The sequence below is a fragment of the Molothrus ater genome, chromosome 8, assembly GCF_012460135.2.
Source record: "Molothrus ater isolate BHLD 08-10-18 breed brown headed cowbird chromosome 8, BPBGC_Mater_1.1, whole genome shotgun sequence".
NCBI lineage: Eukaryota > Metazoa > Chordata > Aves > Passeriformes > Icteridae > Molothrus > Molothrus ater.
The window spans coordinates 28,970,984-28,977,070 of record NC_050485.2 but is presented as its reverse complement, the minus strand read 5'-3'; positions in this window follow the sequence as shown (position 1 = coordinate 28,977,070).

Here is a 6,087-nt window from a genome sequence, read left to right as displayed (position 1 = left end):
GTCCCCACAGCGCTGCCCTCAGGCCTCGGCCTGCCTGGGCTTGGGACAGAGGTCTGGGAACACGGCTGAGGGGACACAGGGACAGACAGGGAGGTGAGGGTTTGCCACACTTTTTACAGAAAGGGTGGCAAGAGCAAACCTCATGCAGAGGGGAATGTGGGTGACTGGGTGGAGGAGCCCACATGGAAAACGGAATGGGAACATGCAGGTGGGGGGGGCAGCATGGTAGGAGCTGGAGATGTATTGTAAGGAATAAGACAGATGACACTGAATCATGTCAAACATGGGCACACCTGTCAAGCTGGTTCTGCCTCAGGATCTGGGAGGTTTTAGTCAAACAATTCTGGCTTTTTTAATTCTCTAGGACCATGTGTTCCATACTGGTTTTCCATCATTCAGAAACTGTTTTTTTTCTCTGCCGCTTCCTTTTCCTATGCAGCGACCACCATCCTTTCTAAATGTTACATCTGCTCAGATTTACTTACCTTTTTAGGACTAATGTCTAACCTGAGAAATTAAGGAGATAAAAACTGCTGTCACACAGGAGAACATGGTCAAGTTGACTCTATGGAATTTACAGTGATCAGACTCAGCTCAGCTGCATTTCACCATGAGCATAAAATGGGCAGTTCTTCTGTTCCAGTTAGTTCCAGTAAGCAAAGATCACAACACAGCCCATTTTATGCTCTTCTGGAGCATAATTGTGTAAAATTTACAATGCTCTGACTTCCTGCAAAGTTCTGTTTTTTATGTTACTGGATGGTACACCTGGAAATGTAAGCACCTGGTTGAAAATATAATTCACATTACAGGGTTTTCTTTTACATCTTGGGAAGGATTGACTACATTCCCTGTGGAGAATAACTATGCGAAGTTTGCCTATTTGCTTTGAGGCAGAAAAAGTCTGGAGGAATGAAACTTTATAGATTTACAGCCTTTTTAACACTGAAAAATATTAGGATTATTGACAGTCCTGTGTTATAGTTTTCCTCAGAGGAGATACTGTCTTAGCATAGACTGCAGCAGCAAAGTTCAGAAATTAGAAAATCTTTGGCCATCAAAAACCAAAACAATATACATGAGAGTACAAATGTATAATTAATGAAAAGCCTGTTCTAAGTTAGCAGAATGCAGCAGAATTCTGAAAAATCTTGTAGTATTTACTGCTTAAAAGGCATCATGTTACAGCTGGTAGTGTGTTAGAAAATGATGTTTTTTAAAGGAAAGACATTGCTCTAAGAAAGAAAATGTGGGTTCTGATGAAATTTAAAACCCTGAAACTAGCACATTATGTTGCAGGAAATGCAATTATTTTTTTAAAATGGCACAAAGTGCAACTGAGGGGGAAGAGTTCACCAAAGTGAATTTAGAAAATGTTTCAGAAGTGAATCTTCCTACCCAAAGGCCAAAGGAAAAGCAGATGAGTCAAACGGGAACATTTGGTGACTGAGACAGTGATTTGTTAAGCAGGTCTGATGAGTGAAAAGTCATTTTACAAAATTCAAGAAAATGAACTGCTCTATCAGTGGATCAAGGAGAAAATAAAATGAAAAGCTTTCTTTGAAGTTTTTGAGACTTGACTGCTTTTGTGTTTGAAGCTGAGAAGGCTGCTGTAGGCTGGGATAGAGTTCAGTGTCACTTATTAAAGGAACTACTGTGTTTTGTGGAGGGTGCTTCAGCAACTCTAATTATGGCAAAGGAGCTGTTCTCCCCAGAAAGAGGAGTCTGACTCCAACTGCACTTCTCACTGTCTGAGAATGACCATTCAGCACGATTAACCGTTCTCTAAGAGTTCTCTTCAGAAAAAAATTCAGTGGGATAAGTATTTGACATTAAGATTCACAGCTTTTGACTCCTGCAGCTATTTGCCATGTGCTTGATTTTCATATGGTAAATTACTCACAATAATAACTCAGGATTATGTAAATTTAAGCACACATGTCAAACATATACCAGTAGTTTCAGAATCAGGATCAGGTCCAAGATCAAAGGTGTGCAGTTGCTGGCTCCCATGGAAAGGGCATGAACCTGAATGTTTCAGGATAAAAGTAAAACGTTCATTACCTTAACTGCAACTTCTGCAAAGCATAAGATCTTTGGTAGATCACTAGCTGCTAGAAAGGTGACTTTAATTTCATTCTGTCGGTCATATCAGTACATCCTAATCTTAATCTATATCTGTATCTTAATCACTGTGCTGTAATCAGGTCATGTCTTTTTAGTGTTCTTCAAAATTACTAATTGCCCTTCGTAATCAGGCTGCTGTACTAATAGTAAAGTTTCTTCTACAAGTTTCTTCTCTTGTTTGTGTAGGAAGAAGAAAAGAAAGATTTTGCTTGTAATTTCAAGTCACTATAAAATTATTACTGTAACTTATTTCTAAATCATATACACTCAGATTGTGTCATAAATTGTTTTTTTAAAAGCCAAAAAATAGAGGCAAAAGTAAAGAGGTGGTGGGGTAAAAGTCAGATGATGCAATAGGGTCTTCATCATAAGAAATGCATAATAAGAACTAGAAATTGTAGGATTATAGTTACAAATAAATTTTGTCTTTTGGCCTTAGGCACTGTTAGTATTATTTTTTCCATATACAAACTACACTGCTTACTTTTGAATGGTTTTATTTATAGCAAACCTTCTTACCAACCTACATCTCTGGTCTTCCTTTGCTCTTGGTGGTCTTTGTATTTGGCAACTACTTTTGTCTACCTCACATGAAGGAATAAAGTCAAATTGTTCTGTGGCACAAATTCACAGCTGTCATTTTGCATTTGTATAGTGCTGAAGTGCTATTTCCTTTACAGGAAATAGCCTATATATATGCATGTGTTTATATGGTAAAAACAAAAATGTATATGAGAGCTCTAGCCACTTGTATGCTGAAATGGAATGTAATACTGAGCAGCAATTCTATTGAGAGAAACCACAAACAGTGAGAAACCCAGTAATTATCATAAATCAGCATTAAAAAATCACAGACTTATTAAAAATTAATTTTATAATGCCACTTCTAAACTGCAAGGCTTTAAGTCTATTATTTAAAACTTTGTTGAAATTGTTAAAATACAGCAAGCAGTGTAACTTGGTGACATCAAATCAAGTGTTTTCAATGTAAATCAAGAACATTTTGTGGGCTGGTTCTACTGCTCTTGCTGGCTACTTAAATACCTCAACTACTTCTGAAAACCTACAGCAGGACAACAGAAAAGGGAAACAGTAACCTATAATTTATGGGCTATCTCCAATTTCCTGAGGAACTCAGGTTAAGAACAATCTAGTTTTTAGCTCTGGAAGAGTGAGAGCAAACTGCTGATCCACAGGCTGGAAGTTCTCCACTTCTAGTGAAGTGCTCAGCAAGGCAGTCATGAATGCACATGATGTTTACTCCTTTGAACAGGAGGGAAATAGACTACAAAATTCATGGAATAAAATAATGGAAAATTGAAAAATAAATCCCTGGAAAATGATATGGAAATGAATATCATGAGAAATGAAAATATTTCTCTTTGCCCCAAATCCCTATTTACTTTTTCAGGTGAAAAAACTGTTACTGAAAAGCTCTGTGTGTTTATTAATAAAATATTAAGCAGTAACTTTTACTCCCTACATGCCTGGCTGCAATGGAGAATTAGTGATACCCTTTTCCACTTTGGTAGGAATGTAAACAACTTCACAACAGATGTTCTTTATAAGGACAAAGCCTGCTATTTGCATTGTGATATCTCTGTTTGAGATATCCACAAAAATCCAAGATTTTGTTTAATTCCATCTGGAAAGGCTTCACTGGATCCCTTCAGCTTACTAAGGCAAAGATTATTCTTTTATGGGTTTAAATCTAAGTTTTCTATTTTCTTTGGTCAGAGAACACACCACCTGCTTTCTTTGCTGATTGGTAACCGTGCTGTTATACAGGGATCCACATTGTTCCTCTGCTGTGGCTTAGAGTCCTAAATACATTTCAGTTGTTTCTTTTACTGGGTCAGGGAGTCTATCCTAAAACTTTTATACTCTGCTATTTGGATAAGCAACAAATGAGGCTCACATTTTGAAACATATATCAGAGCTTTTATTTATCTTTGAATATGGGTAGTAACTTGCCTAATGAAGAGAAACTTTTCAGATCTGGAGTCCATATCACAGTACAAAACACAGCCTTGAATTTGCATTTTCATAGTAAATTTTCTTAATTCTTTATATGGGAGAGTGTAGTTTGTTTTACTTCAATACTGGTTACCCATAAGTTGGCACTCAATGGAAGCTACAACAGAAACAGTGAATAAATACTTACATTGTAATTGTTTGTATCTTCCATTTATAAAAGAGGTTGTGGTTTTGGTTTTTTTTTCATTTGATATTAACAGAAATGTAAATAAATTATCCATTGTGTTGTAACATCCTATAAGAAGATGGGTGGTAGCATTAAATCCTCTAAAAAATGGCTGTTAAAGAAACACTTTGAGGACTGGGACCTTCATGTAAGAAAGTAATCTTGGATTGAAATGCATTAAACAGCCTGTTGAAAAGACTTCTTTATAATTGCTTAATTATGGTATGTTTCCTATAAGCATATAATGCCAGTATGCCAACTTAGCTTTGTGTCGTATAAATTTTACCTTAATAATAGAAAAATATTGATAAACACCAAAGGAGAAAGTAATAGTTTTATAGTTAGTTAATCAAAGAAACTTTTTTTTCCATTTCAGTCAGTTCTCAGAAGTTCACATATAATCCTGCTAAATTATCAGGTGAGTAGCTGTCATTATTTCTTTTGATATATTTCAGATTTTTAAAAAAATTGTAAATTGTTCTTAAAGCTGTATTTCTACTTGATGCTGCACTTGTAGGAAAAAGAGTATGTGCAGATGACTGAAATGAAACGGCTTTATTGTCTTTATTCATAACAAGAGTGTTATTTAGTACAAAGTTAGATAACTTTTACCCTTCCACTGTATGCATTAAAGCCAAATCAATTTCTTGCACAATGAGAATAACTCTCATGTGAAACCAAGAGTTGTCCATTACACTTTTAGGCTTCTCTGCTAATAGTTTTTCATAAGATGAATTTTGTGGTTCCATCTGTGCTCTTTCTTAAACACATGACAACTTCCTTAGACATTCAGAAGCATTGGATGCATGCCCACGGGCTGAACTAGGCAGCAGCAGAAATTATTCCATATTCCATGCAAATGCCCAGACCAAGAAAGTTTGAGGAAGGGCTGTCTCAGTTTGACTAAAAGACAGACCCTGGATCTGGAAACTTGCTGCATGGAAACTGCATGGTCTCATAAAACCTCTTATCAAAATAGGGCCAGATGGTATTTTTTAGTGACAAACTGTTTTCTAAGAAAGTTTCAATTCTAATGATTTATCAAAAAAAAAAAATTATTGTCCCAACTGCCTCAAAATATCCTGAGCAGTTTTCAGAATACCTCTTTCCTTGAGGGTATTGTGGAAAATGTATGTTCTACCTGCAGGTTTTACAAGCTGCTTTGTAAAATCCAGTCTAATAACTGTATCTCTATAAAACTGGGTCCTCTTCATTCTGCACAGCCCTTTGCAGGCAGAGGTACATATTTAATAAAGACTTAACAATGATAAATAACACTACATAAACTTTACTGCCTATTGATCCTGGTGTTATGCTGTAATTTCATCTTTTTAAAGGTGGCATAAAAAAAGAGAACCCAGAGTTAGGTATCTATCCCTTCCATATTCCTTCCCATTGATGCTTCTGGAAGATTAGCCACCTTTAATCCTGAAATTTTCAAAGGCTCCATGGCACACATCTGCACACATCTGCCAGGACTCAGAGCATAGGCAGGATAATAAATGCATTCCATTCAAGTAGAGTAGAAAGTCACAGCTGCAGTAAGCATGTATTATCAAATGTGCCACATTCATAAATTAATAATTTGCATTGTATTACAGTCACTTCTTTCCAGAAGCATTAAACATGTCTATTCACAGATTGTGTGAAAAGTATATAAATAATTCTGCTGGGTTTGTCTTTTTACAGCTTGCCTTTTGAGAAAGAAGATAACAGAAGGAAAGTGAATGGAATAAGTGGCAAAATTGTTACTCCTT